Raw genomic sequence first — 15,504 nt, forward strand, 5'->3', positions numbered from 1 at the left:
AGCTTTTATGTCCTGCTGACACTGGAAGTTGGCGAACCAGCTGGAAGTTGACCACTCACCAATAATAAATGCAAGTTAAGGCTGAAAAATACCCACTCATACATACTCATGTGTACAAGTATATATGTCACTATGTGTATGTGGATGCATAGAATAGTAACTCCTCCTGTAGTTTCCTATCAGGTCTGCAACTTCATATTCTTTACATACTATGTCTCATTGAAAACCCCATGTAGGCATAATAAAATTACCTTCAGTAACTAGTAGAGAACAATGGGGGAAAATAGCTTTATAACAAAAAAATGGAGATTTGCACAGAAAACATGAAAGCCTCTACACAGTTAATCTACACAAAAACGATATCTTGGAAATAAATATAGGCCTGGGATTTGATATCTTACAACAATGATAATTGGGACAACTAATACTAAGGGCAAGAGGCTGGTACGGTAGTGGTCATGCATTGGGCTGCTAAGGGCAAGGTCAGCAATTCGAAACCACCAGTTACTCTTCAGGAGAAAGATGAGATTTTCTACTTCTCTATGAATAGGAACCGACTCCTTTGTTTAGTTCTGTGCTAAGCGCTTTCTCTTTTACACCCTGACATGTTGAATTCTGGCCTTGGGGTTTGAAGGGGCTCCTGTGGTTTAAAAGACCTTATTCTTCGTCCCTTGTTCTCTTTTCCTTGACTTTCCTGTTCTAAACTGAACCTTCTCCAACCTCAATGTTCATTTGCTCTCATGCCAACTTAGGATGTGGGCATGCTTTCCGTTGTGCTATGGCTTATGCAAGAGAATTTTTTGTGATCTGAAATACCATATATACCCGAATATAAGTCGACCCGAGTGTAAGCCGAGGTACCTAATAATTATTCCTTGGGAAATCAGAAAAACTGATTGACTCGAGTATAAGCCTAGGGTGGGAAATGCAGGATGTGAATGAACATAGAGACCAGAGGGGAGAGACGGAGCACAGCTACAGACACATCCTTACCAGTTAAGTTGCAGGCGTAAGTGAATCACTACGGTGCTTCTGCGAATTGGAGCCGTCCATGTCACAGGACGGCTCTGATTGGTTAGATGTGAGTAAACAAACATTCAAAGCCCTGCAGTGTCAGTGGGGCTTAAAATGAACATCTAGTGCTGACATAGAGAAAAAAAACCAACCTGTCCTCTACAGCTGACGTTGCGTCTGGATTTCTGGCATCCTAAACAATGAGAAATAAATTTCTGCTTATTAAAGCCACACATTTATGTTATTTGTGTTATAGTGGCAGTGAATAACTAAAACAAGAGGGGCAATACATTTTTCAGTTGCCTGGATGCTCCAGTTCTAATACATATTAGCTCAGTTCTGATAAGAAAGGCAACTTTGTACATGTGATAAGAAGAAAAATAAGTCTTTTGTTAATGTGTTTGTAATCTTTACATCTTTCCCTGAAAAATGAAGGGAATCCCATCTTTGACCTCAGATATTTTTTTCCCTCTGCATCTTCGGAGGTAGATTTGAGCCCTCAAGTTTGGGCCTTAGGTATTGGTAAGGCCTGATCTGGGCAATAGTAGAGGGTAAAAAAAATCAACAAAAAACAGAAGACAACTAAAAAAACTGAAGATGATAGTTGCTTTCAAAAGGACCAAGAATTATTTGTGAACACATACAAACTAAGTATACATGTGGAATGAAATTTGTTAGGGGAGGAAAACTAGGGACAAAAAGAGGGAGTCTCTGGGGTGCTGAGAGTAAGAGACAACGAGAAGACGTGTGCTAGTGGGGTGTGGGGGCTTTCTTTTGGTTTGAATGTATATACTAACATGTATCCTGAATTCCTGGCAGTGAAAGTGATTCTGTTTGGAAATATGTAGGGTCTTGTTTGTCGTGTTGATGACGTCAGACTTGGGTAGAGTGGTTTCTAAATCTAATAACTTCCGACTTATACCACGATGATAATGGATACATACACCGTCACAGGGGAAGGAGATGGATGGTGGAGGCAAATGCAGTTCCAAGAATTACTGGCATCTCTTAGCAGCTGAATAAACAAGGAGGGACCTCTCCCTTCAGTCACAGCCTCATTTGGAGTTCTAGCCACCTGAACTCTTAGCCAATACATCTCTGCTCTTTTAATAACCACCCACGGTAGCCTTTTTATTTGAGCCCCTTTAAAATTCATCAGAAGATGGAAAGAAAAACTCTCTGTTAGATGCTTCTCATGATTTTTCATGCCTTCTCTGCCTTTCTATGAATGGGACCTTATGCCTGGGTTGGGTCACGTGAGCTCATTGCAATGGAGTAAAACCAGTTTCTTTTGAAGTATCCACTTTGTTTTGTGCAGTTGTTTATTCTTCTAATGCTTGCGATTAAGTTTTCATCTATTTTTTATTGGATTCTAAGATCTTGGATGGCAGTATAAGATCTTCCCCTGGGAGCGCTGTAGTTTTAATGGCTGGATTTCAGTGTAAGGAAGAGGGGGAAGACTTGTGTGAAATGAATGACTACTGAAGCCCTCAGAAGCTTATATTTATGTAACTTTCTTGACAACAGAGTGGCTGCTTCAGATGTTTTATGGAATTCATCTGTCATCTAAAACAAACAAACGAACCACTGCCATGGTGTCAATGCTGACTCACAGTGACGCTCTAGAACAAGATAGCACTGGCCTTGTGGGTTTCTGACGCTGTAACTCTGTTCAGGAGTAGACAACCCTATCTATCTGCTGAGGAGTAACTGGTAGTTTTTAAACTGCTAACCTGAGCATCCCAACTCACAACCATTAAGCAGCCAGAGTACATTTAAAGCTAATAATTTTAAGTATGTTGAAATAGTTATCACTTATAACATAAATGTCAGACTCCTAAGTATGACGTTCTACGCCAACACAGACTTCATGCTTAGAACACAGTGAGGAGCTTATGAAAGTATCTCCATTTTTAGACTCACCATCTAGTTGGCAGATCCCCACTCGGTTTACACCAGTTGCCTTCAAGTTGATTCTGCCATCTGGTGACACGAAGAGACTGTGCACCACAGGGTTTTCCATGGTGACAGTTTGAAAGTAGGTCACCAGATCTTTTGTTGGAGGCCCCTTTTGCTGGATTCAAATCTCCCACCTCTCAGTCAGCAGCTAAGTACATTAGAAATGTGCACCACCCAGGGGCTGCACACCTCAGTGTACTCAGTCCCAAAATAGACTATGGTAGCCATCACAGCTTACCCAGTACTGTGGGCCCCCTTTCATTGAACTACACAACTGCTGCATTTAAAACATGGTTTTGATGAAGAAAAATGAATTGACAGATTGTTTCAGACTTATATGTACAAAACACTTGTAATCCAAAAAGGCCATTTTTAGCCAAACATTATCCAATAAACTCTACCTGCGCATCTTCATATTTGTAGTCAATAAAATAAATCATTAGGACTTCAATTAATCTCTCATCAGACTACCTGGTTAGTCTGGTGGTTAATCAATGTCTCTCAGACGACCTCAGCATACCAGTCCACCATCATTGTCTTTGAGTTGACCCCATTCAGTAACATCATGGGTAGAAGAGTAGAATATTTCGCTGGCTGATGGTTCTAAAGTAGATCACCAGGCTTTTATTCTGAGAAACTCTGGATGGACTTGAACCTACAACCTTGCCATTGAATGTATTACTTGCTTGCCCTACCGAGGGATTCCCCAGGTGTATTAGATGCATATTAGTCCTTGCATAGTTGAACGCATGATGTCTTCAGGCATGTCTGTGATCGTTTTCCAGGTTTAAACAGTACGAGGAGAGTGGGTTTTGTCTGTGTGTTTACTATTATAATCTTACCCCCAAGCACAATGCCATACGCAAAGATACCATTCAATAAGTATATGTTTATGAATAAATCGAATTCTTAGTTTTGCGTTTGGGTCTAGTCATCTTTCAAAATTAAGCAGTTTCAGGACAAAGAGTTTTATATGTAAACGTGCTGCTGAAGGGGACACAGGAATCCTATCTGTATGTTTACTGCTAGAATATCAGACCCAGAACAATGCCAGGCACAAAGTAGACATCAGTCAGTAGATGTTTACGAATAAGAACTAGTCTCGGTGCTCTATGTGTCTACACATATCTTTCAAGATTAAGCAGTATAAGGACAGGGGATTTTTTTCTGTGTGCTCACACCAAGAACACTGCCAGCAGCATAGCGTATGTTCAAGAAGTATATGCTCATGAATAAATACATGTCTCCGTAGTTCAAAGATGCTTTCCTTGGAGAAGTTCCTTGTGATATTTTGCCCCTTTTCTGGTCCTTCCCTTGTGCCTGTATAAATCAGGGAAGAAGCCAAGGCCATGTTGTTGGGTTTAAAAAAATCATTTTATTAGGGGCTCATACAACTCTTATTGCCATGTTGTCATTGATAGATGTCCTTGAATCAATTCTGCTTCATAGCTGCCTCTGTGCGACTGACTGGGACTGTTCCATGGAATTTTCTACACTGTAATCTTCATCAGTCAGGAGCCCTGGTAGTATAGAGCTTACAAATTAGATTGCTAACTGCAGGGTCAGCTGTTTGAAACCACAAGCCATTCTTTGGGAGAAAGATGGGGCTTTCAACTCCCATAAAGATGATGGTCATGGAAATTCCCAGAGGCAGTTCTACCCTGTCCTGTGAGTTGACACAGACTTGATGGCAGTGGGTTTGTGGATTTGTTTGTTTGTTGAGGGGGTGGGGGTATCTTTATGAGAGCCGACCACCATGACTTGCCCATGATGTTTCTGGGTGGGCCCACACTGCCGAGCTTTGGGTTAGCATTGGAGCACGTAGCCATTGCACCTGCAGGCGCCTTACTGAGTACAACAGATTATATATACCCGTTGCCACAGCAGCTTGGCAGTAAAAAATGGACATTTGTCTGATCCCTGAGTAGCACACTGATACGTTGTTGCCATTAGGTTTTCTCATGGCCACGTGCAGTCATGATGTATTTAACGGAATGAAACAGTGCCTAGCGCGGCCCTATCCTCACAATAGTTGTGTTTGAATAGGTTGTTGTGGCTGCTGTGTGAATCATCTCGTTGAGTGGCTTTCTCTCTTTTTGCTGACTCACCACTTTTTCAAGAAGGTACCCTTGGCTAGGGACTGGTTCTTCCCGATGACATGTTGAAAAGATGTGACACAATGTCTCCCCATTCTGGCTTCCAAGGAGCATTTCCATTTTACGTCTTCAAAGAAAGATCAGCTTGTTCTTCTGTCAGCCTCTGGCCTATGGAATAGACTTTGGAAACTCCATGCTTCAAAAGCAGTTACACGTCTCTGGCCTCCTTAGTCATTGCCGATCCGTCCCATGCATATAGGCAATTGAAAATACAATGGCAAAAGAGAATATGACGAGTGGATAACAAGCTTGGGGAGATCTTCTCAGCAACTACTAGAGAAGTTTCCCCAGGAGGGATATCCCACACATCCCGGCAGTGAGAAAATCAACTTACAGCTTCAGTAGATCCAAGTTCCTTAAAATGGGAGAGCAGCAAAGCCGACTGAGAGAGTAAAGGGTCACCATTGGCAATGACATGAACCATTTCTGTGAGCTCTGCTTTTCCCCTGCCCCCCACCAAGCTGATTGCTCCCAGTCATGAAGCAACCCAGCCCACCACATCTGTTTTTGGATAGCCTTGAGGCCTCTGCCTGGACAGCACAGTGACTGGGCAGCATGGTACGCACCTTCTCAGTACTCAAGCTACACGTTTTTGCCACTAGCTTTATTTCCTTACTTCCTCTCTTCCTGCTTTGTTCTCTAGCGCCCTCTCCACTGTCCCGTCCTCCCCAGTGCAGCACACAGGGACACACCAACAACACTACCAACGGAGCGGGGATCCACACTCTCAGGAAATTTTAATTTTTTAACCTAATTTCTTCAGTTTTTGTAGTTTTCATCAATTAGAATACTTTTATCTATTTATTTCCAATTCTCTCCCACTTTCTCTGTCAGTGCGACCCCACCTTCCTGAGAATACACCAGGCGAAATTGGCAGCCTTCAGATTGAGGCACACCCACCCCAAACAGGTTTGCTTTGTGTTTTCCTCAGAGTACACAGACTGTACGCATTCACACAGTGAGAGCCCCTAAAATTATCCCAATCAAATATTCACAGAGTTGAAAACAGAAACGAACAACTCGACTGGCTGCTCTGAAAAGCCATCTTTGCATTACTCCGGGGTTCCTCTGCCTCCGCGGACTCTGGCACCTCTGTCGCCAGAGCCCCTGAACTTGCGCTCTCTCTGTGTCGGGTGGACCGCATCACCAGCGCACCCCACGGTGGACACCAGCTCGGAGATCACCACCACGGACTTCCAGGAGAAGAAGGAGGTGGTGGAGGAGGCGGAGAATGGAAGAGAGGCCCCGGCCAATGGGAATGCTAATGAAGAACATGGGGAACAGGAGCTGACAATGAGGTAGACGAAGGAGAGGAAGAAGGTGGGGAAGAGGAGGATGAAGAGGATGAGGATGAGAGGCTGAGACAGCTACAGGTAAACGGTCAGCAGAAGATTGACGAGGATGACTAGACAGCAAAAGGAAAAGTTAAACTTACAACAACCAAACACAAACACAAAGGCCACCGTGAGCTATTCACCCCCCACTTCCCGTCTCAGAATCTAAACTTGGTCACCTTTTGGTAGAGAGTCCCACCCGCCCACCTCCGGCTGCGCCATTGCAGACATGCGCTCACCCCGCCCCCTACCACCACCATCAAAACCACACCGTGAATATGCAACAGGGAGGCAAAAAGAAGCAAAACTTCCCATGCCCTGCTCTTTTCCTTAAAAGTACTTAAAAAAGGAAATTTTGTTTGTATTTTTATTTACATTTTATATTTTTGTACATGTTGTTAGGGGTCAGCATTTTTAATGCTTTCCGATGACCACACCAGCCTTTGGAGTGTTCTCTCCATCCTACTTCTGACTTTCCTTGTGGCGTGACCATGTTCATTAGAATCTCAAAGGAAAAAAAAAGCAAAACAAAAAAACCTTGTAAAAGAAGCAAAAACAACAACAGAAATGCAATCTTATTCCGAGCATTCCAGTAACTGTTTTTGTGTATGTACTTAGCTGTTCTACCAGTAGTTGGTTTATATGAGATGGTTAAAAAGATCAAAGATAAAGGTTTCTTCTTCCTTTTTCTTTTTTTTGTCTAGGAATATGCTGTTTGTTTATTGACCTGTTTGATATATGTGTGAAACAATGTTGTCAAACAATAAACCGGAATTTTATTTTGCTGAGTTCTAATAAAAAATACAGAAAAAACAGCTCAACAGCAATAGTAGGAGACTCCAATATACCATTTCCTCGGAGAGAAAGATCATCAGGAAAAAAACTCAACAAAGAAAGTGAAGAGTGAAACAAAACAATAAACTTGACCTCTTCAACCTCTACAGAGCTTTCCACCCAAGAGCAGCACAAGATGCATTCTTCTCCAGCGCACAGGGTACACACTCTAGAATAGATGGCACAGAAGGCCACAAAGCAAGCAGCAACACTTTAAAAAACAATGAGACCCTACAATCCATTTCCTCAAATCACAGCGCTATAAAACTGGAAATCAACAATAGAAAGAACAGGAATATGAAGAGAAACACATGGTGACTGAACTACATACACTTCCCAATGATTGGGTACTAGAACAAGCAAGGGATGGAATTAAGATATTCCTTGAAACACATGAGAACAATAACATGACCTATGGGATACAGCAAAAGCAGTCTTCAGAGAATAATTTGAATAATTTATAGCAATCAAAGCACACATGAAAATAAAAAGAGCATAAATCCTAAATTAACACCTTAAAACAATTAGTGTAAGATAGTATGGAGACTGGCTCTTTTCTTACTAATGAAACACGTTCAAGGGGGTACGATCTGCAGTGAGAAAACCTGTAGATAAGAGAAAGAGTAGATATAGTTGGGGCCCAGGGTTTAAATACCCTTCCTGTTGTGTAGCCTGCATCCTGTGCCAGGATTACACAAAGGGACAGTTTACAATATTTTGAGAGTATACAAAGGAGCTTTAACAGTTCAACCAAGTTGTTTACAGACACGAGGGGAGGACAGGGTTGGGAACATGCAGTAACTGATAAGTTTGCTGACTGCTGCTTTTTGCAGCTTTAGTCAGGGAACAGGAGGCTAGTGTCCCTTTATCTCAGGTGGAAAGACAAGCCAGCTATTGCTGCATAAGCTCTCTTGGCTGAGCCACCAGCATTCCCCCACACAAACCATGGAAGGTGGTGACTCTCATTTGCCTAAGGTGTAACAACTTTCTCCTCACAAACTAGAATAAGAGCAACAACATAAACCCTCATACAACAGAATAAAAGAAGTCATAAAGCATAGAGATGAAATAAATGGATTGGAAGCCAGAAAAACATTGGGGAGGTGGGTGGGAATCAACAAGACAAGAAGATGGTTCTTTGAAAGGATTAACAAAACTTACCAACTACTGGCACATTTAACAAAGAAAAAGAAAAAGAAGATGCAAATATCTAGAATTAGTGATTGTGTTAGTCTGGGCACTTTAGAGAAACAAATCCACAGAAACTCATGTATAAGAGAGTTTTATATAAAAGTTAAGTACACATCAAGAAAACATCCCAACCCAGTGCTGTCCAGGCCCACAAGTCCAACATTAACCCATATGTCTGACAGCAATCCACGAAGTCCTCCTCCATCTCACAAAACACACTATGACGCTGACTGCAGGAGGAAAGTAGAGTCAGTGAATGTGTAAGCATCTCAGCGCTGGCAGGGGTCTCCACACAGCTCCTCCAGCACCCAGGGCTGCATTGGGATAGGTCCATGAGGCTTCTCCTTGGGGATGTCTTGCAGGAAATGAGCCTTGCCAGCTGAAGCAGGGAACTGGCTAAGGCAGCTGCACCCTGGTCCGACCAGCAGAAAGCAAGAGACCAGAGAACGAGAAAGGTGAGGCTCACTGAGCCATTAATTTCTTCGCCTATCAATAACCCCACATGTGTTTATAGGCAAGGTTGGCACAATAAACTTTAACTCAATGATGAAAAGGGTGACATCGCAATAGATCCAAATGAAATTAAAATAACACATTACTATGAATGGCTCTACTCTAAGTTTGTAAATCCAGTAGAAATGGAAAAATACTTAGAATCTAACCAAATTAATTAATTATGTAGGAAACCTGAACAGACCTATCACAAAGGAAGAAATAGAGGTCATCAAGAAATTTTCAACCATGAAAAGCCCAGGACTAGATGCTTTCACAGGAATTTTCTACCAAATATTTAGGGAAGATCTGTCACCAATTCTACACAGACTATTCCAGAATATAGAAAGAGACAGCAAACTCTCAAGCTCATTCTATGAAGTATGTATAACCTGATTCAAAAACCAGGCAAAGATACCACCACAACAGAAAATTACAGACCAATATCCCTCATGAACATAGACTCAACAATTCTCTACAAAATTCTGGCCAATAGATTTCAAAGACATATTAAATAAATAATTCATCTGACCAAGTGGAATTCATACCAGGGCTTAAAGGATGGTTCAACATTTGAAAAACAATCAATGTAACCCATTAGATAAAGAAGACATGCAATAGGAACCACATGATCATATCAACAGATGCAGAAAAATCAACTGACAATATCCAACACAGATTTCTGTTAAAAGAACTCTTGATTTAAAGTTACCTCTTGATAAAAAGTTCCTTCTTGGCCATATATGAGTGCCACTGAGTTTTTTTTCCTAGACAACCCTGTCTAACACACAAATGTAACATGATAGAAAGCCCAGAAATAAAAGTATCCACTTATGGAGATTTGATTTTCGATAAAGGACAAAAATAAAATTAAAATTCAATGGGAAAAAGACACCCTCTTCAACAAATAGTGCTGAAAAAATTGCATCTTCCTCTACAGAAGAATGAAACAGGATCCAAACCATCTGAAGATGAATTAAAGACCTAAATGTAAATCCCGGAGCTTTAAGGATCATCAGTGAGAGAATTGGGGGGAATGACAGGCTCTACTGCAGGGTATACATAGTCTACCAAATATAATAAAGGAAGTACATGTAGTGGAAGACAAAATAGAAGACTGGGACCTGTTAAAAATAAAAGACTTATATGAACCAAAAAAACTTCATTAAAAGAACAAAACAGCCCCTGGATTTCGGAAACAATTTTTAGCTTTGACACAATGGACAGGGGACTAGTTAATAAAGCCTATAGAATTCTGCAACACCTCAATAAGAAACCAACAACAAATAATCCAATTAAAACGTGGGCAAAGGACTTGAACAGATGATTCAAAAAGGTTGACACTCAAGTGGCCAACAAGCACACAAGGAAATGTTCAAAATCCATCTGGGAGATGCATATCAAACAAAGGTGAGCTATCGCTCTGTACCCATAAAGATAAACCCAAACCAAAAACCCAGAGAACAACAAATGCTTAAGATGGTGCAGGGAGATTGGAACTCTTACATGGGGATGGTGGGCTTATAATATATACAAACATGGTGGAAAGCAACCACCAACTCACTGTTAATAGAGTTGATGCCAATGCACAGTGCCCGTTCAGGACAAGACAGAACTGCCCCTGTGAGTTTCTGAGACCATAACCGTTTATGGGAGTAGAAAGCCCAGTCTTTCTCCCTGAGTGGTTGATGGTTTTGAGCTGCACATCTTGCGTATTGCAGTCCTGGAATGCAATGTGGCACTATTTCAAGCAAATGGAACTTTAAATACCGTCTGACCCAGCAATGTGTTTGCTGGGCATCTACCTCAAGGAAGTAGGAGACAAAACATGAGCAGACTTTTGCTCTCTTATGTTCATTGCAATGCAGTTCATAATAACAAGAAACGGGAAACAGCCCAAACGCCCATCACTGGAAGAATGGATAAAAGGACTTTAGTACATACACCCCGTGGAATCCTATGCATCCCTAAAAAACAGCAATGGAATCATCAATCGCCTCATGACAAGGAAGGACCTGGAAGCCATTAGGCTGAACGAAGTTAGTCAATCACAACAGTACAAATATTGTATGAGTCTACTATTATAAGGCTGAACACTGAATCAAAGGCAGGCTTCTGCTCTCAGGTCCTGTAACCTATTAAGATATCGCCCAAGCAATTAGAGATAGAGCCTGCATAATGCTCATGAGCCACATACCACTTCCTTTAAGGACACATTTTTAAAAACACTTCAACAGAGGAGAAATCGCCTCAGCTGAGGTAAGTTTCTCAAGAACGTGGGGGTAGGAGAATACCATTCAGTTGCTGATGTACAACCTCATGCTAAGGTCATCCCAAATCAAGAGACACTCCCACAAGAGGGGTTAGTAACCCTCCCTGGAAATTCAATTCAAGGCAACACTTAGCAATACTAGAACCCAAGGGGCGAATATGCCCACTACTATGTTCCTAATTGGACAGTTTCGACCGAGTTTCTTTCCAGGCCTGGGTGACCCTGGTCATGTCCAATATACTCCTGGGACTTTAGACTCTGTGCCTTAATCATTTTCTTTCTTTTTTTTTTCTTTTCTTTTTTTACATTTTATTAGGGGCTCACACAACTCTTATCACAATCCACACATATACATACATCAATTGTATAAAGCACATCCATACATTCTTTGCCCTAATCATTCTCAAAGCATTTGCTCTCCACTTAAGCCCTCTGCATCAGGTCCTCTTTTTTTCCCCTCCCTCCCCGCTCCCCCTCCCTCATGAGCCCTTGATAATTTATACATAGTTATTTTGTCGTATCTTTTCCTATCCGGAGTCTCCCCCCCCCCTCTGCCGTCCATCTCCCAGGGAGGAGGTCACATGTGGATCCTTGTAATCAGTTCCGCCTTTCCAACCCACTCACCCTCCACTCTCCCAGTATCGTCCCTCACCACCTGGTCCTGAAGGTATCGTCCACCCTGGGCTCCCTGTGCCTCCAGCTCCCATATGCACCAGTGTACAACCTCTGCCCTATCCAGCCCTGCAAGGTAGAATTGGGATCATGGTAGTTGGGGGGAGGAAGCATCCAGGATCTGGGGGAAAGCTGTGTTCTTCATCGGTACTACCTCGCACCCTATTTTAATGCTCTCCTTGCTTCCTGAGTCTGGTAGGCCTGATTCTGCCTTTGTGAATGAGTGCCCTATCATTTACCCCATTGTCCGTGTAAATAATTCTAGTCATTTAGATTTTAATCTGTACAAGTCCTATGTTCACGTACTGTGTTCTGAAAAGTCAACCTTTCCTAGTATAATTTCCTTTTCTGAAGCGTGCTCTAAATTCTTTGTTGTTGTTCTTCTACACCACTGGCTAAATTAGTGACACTTTTGATGGAATCACTTCATGTCCCAGGGGGATGACTTATAGTGTTCTCCATAAAATGATAATTATGTCTATAAAGTGAATCCGAGGCATATAGAAACCATAGATCTAAGAATTGTAGCCCCGATGTTAGAACAATTGGTTCTTATGACATGACCCTATTTGAAAATTGCCTCCATGAAGAGATCATTGAAGACATGGGCGGTTTAGCACAGTGTGGTGAAAAAAAAACTGATGGTACCCAGCTATCAGACAGAAGAGCATTTGGTGCCTTAAAGGTTTGTCTTAAAACAAGCAGCCATGTAAGAGAGGCTACGGAGAAGAAGCACACTAGCCTGTTTTATCCAGGGATTGTAAAGAATAAAATCTAAAACTGACAGAGGGAATGGTATCAGATCTTAAATTTCAGAAGGCTTTGGAGACAGTGGAAGCCCAAAATTCACTTTCAGGGTCTCCCATGGATCAAGCCTCCAGTGAGTACCTTTGTCTGCAGTCAGACAGCAAGAATTATATCGTCGATTACGGCAGAGGTAGCTGGGTTAAAATGTAGCATTTATCATTCGATCTTCCTTTTGACCCACCTCAACATTATTTCATTTAAGTATCATTTCTGCTGTTTCTGATTGAGCTTTTTTCTCTGTCTTGTCTTGTCATTGTTATTTTGTTTGCGTGCTTCCTGCTCGTGGTTCGTATGATTTTATGTATATAAGATCCAGGATAGGCACATCTATAGAAACAGTCATTGGATTGATCATCACCAAGGGCATAAGTGAACATGGACTTGATGGCAGTGGGATTGGTTTTGTTTTGTTTGGGGAGAGGCATTGCAGGGGAGGTTGGGGGAAAAATGGGAGGTAACAAGAATAAGTGTGAGAAAATGCATATGAAATTGACTGTGGTGATGATTGTACACCTCTTCTCAATACGCCCGAAGGATTATACTGGATGCGATGTGAGGCATACGCCCATAAAACCGTTTGAGAAGAAGAAACAATGGCATGTGTTGGCTGTGCCTCAGTCCCCAAACTGACGTCTTCGAACTAAAGAAGTCTTTTTGGAGCAGATTTGCCAATGGGTTATTTGACTTTTTGGCTTCTTCCATGAGTGTTGATTGTAGAGGCAAGTAAAATGAAATTCTTTCTAACTTTAATCCTTTCTCCATTTATGTATCAATGCTGCCTGTTGGTCTAGTTGGGAATACATTTGTTTTCTCTATGTTGCTGTGTAATTCATACTGAAAACTGTAGTTTTTGATCTTCAGCAATAAGTGTTGTAGTCCTCTGTCCTTTAAGCAAGCAAGGCCGTGTCATTTGCATAATTTAGGTAGCCACAAGTATTCCTTCATTTTTAAGTGTGTTCTTCTTCACATAGTCTAGCTTTTTGGATGATTTGCTCAGCAACCAGATTGATTACGTACACATGATGAAAGGGTGCAACACTGATCGATGCACACGTTCCTGGATTCTAAATGGCACAGTATTTTCCTGTTCAGGTCAAGGAACTACTTGGTCTATGTCTAAGTTCTAGGAGCGCAGGAAGTGCTCGGTGCAATGTTTTCCATAATGTGATACGATCAACGTAATCCAATGCCTTTTCACAACCAATAAAACACAGGTTTTCCCTTATTGTTTCGCCATACTCTGCTTTCAACCAATCTCCATCTGGCTTCTGCAAGAATATCACTCTGACCATTTTTGAGTGATCTCCAGTAAAATTGTACTTGTGCGTGCTATTAATGGTGCTGTTAAAAATGGTTTTGTTTTTGCATCGGTTGGAGCACTTTGTTTTTGAAATGAGCATACAGAGAGATCTCTTTCAGTCAGGTGTTCAGGTAGTTGTCATCCATAGGCCAGTGAATACTTCCGACATTGCATCTAATTGTTAAAATTCAGTTGGTGTTCTGCCAATTCCTGGAATCTTGTTTTCATGAATGCCTTTTAGTGCAGCTTGGATTTCTTTCTGAAACACCCATACATTCTAGATCCTCTGCCACTTCTCTCTTAAAAGGATTGAACATTCACTAATTATTTCAGTTACAGCAATGCTACACATTCTTTCCATTCTCTTTCGATGCTTTCTGCATCATTTGGTGTTCTCCCATGTTAACAAAACCAAACTCACTGCCATAGAGTTGGTTCTGATTCATAACTATTCTCATCCCTGTAACTCTTTACAGGAACAGAAATCCTCATCTTTCTCACGAGGACTGGCTGGTTGTTTGTCTGATCTCATGGTCAGCAGCCCCGTGTGTAATCCGCTACACCGCCAGAGTTCTTCACCATTGCAATTCAAGGATTGTTGCTTTTGTTTGTTTATATTCAGTCTTTCGGCTTAAGAAATGCGAGGTGCATTTTTCCTTTTAGTTTCCTAACTCCAGTTCTTTGTATATTCACCGTAATATTTTGTCTTCTTGAGCCGCCCCAATGGAGTACTACAAGGTCAGCAGTTCAAGGTCAGCAGTACAAGGTCAGCAGTTCAAACCCACCAGCTGCTCTGATGGAGAAAGACAGGACTTTTTTTTCCACTCCTGTAAAGAGTTATAGTCTTGGAAACGCACAGGGGCACTTCTACCCTGTCTTTTATAGTCCCGATGAGTTGGCATTGACTTGATGGAGTGGAGGGGTTTTTTTTTGTTTGTTTGTTTTATTTTTGCTTTTCTCAAGTCGCCTTGTGAGATCACCTGTCCACTTCTTTTATTTCACTTCTTATTTTTGTTTCTGCTAGCCTACATTCAAGAAAAAGAATCCGAATCTCTGCTGACATCCACTTTAGTATTTTCTTGTCTGTTCCATGGTCTTTTGGCTTCTTCATGTATGATATTCCACACACTTCTGGTCTTCGGTTATTAGTGTTCGCTGTGCCAACTATTCTTGAGATATTTGTAGAGCAGCTCATACTTTGGCTCCCTTACACTCATTTGCATTTTCTTCAACTTGTGTAAGAGGGCTTCGTGAGCTATTCCACACTGGCTCCTTGATGATATTAAGCTTCTCCTTTGTCTATTTTCACGGATGTAGTTTGATTTGACTCTTGTGTACTTCATCAGGTGAGGTCCAGTCACCATTTATGTTGCTGAAAAGTGGTATTTGCAATGAATAAGTTATTGGTTTCCAATATTCTAGCATGTGATCTTCAGCATCACTTCGATGACCACAACCACATTTCCTAGATAC

Source organism: Tenrec ecaudatus, chromosome 9, assembly GCF_050624435.1.
Source record: "Tenrec ecaudatus isolate mTenEca1 chromosome 9, mTenEca1.hap1, whole genome shotgun sequence".
Classification (NCBI taxonomy): Eukaryota; Metazoa; Chordata; class Mammalia; order Afrosoricida; family Tenrecidae; genus Tenrec; species Tenrec ecaudatus.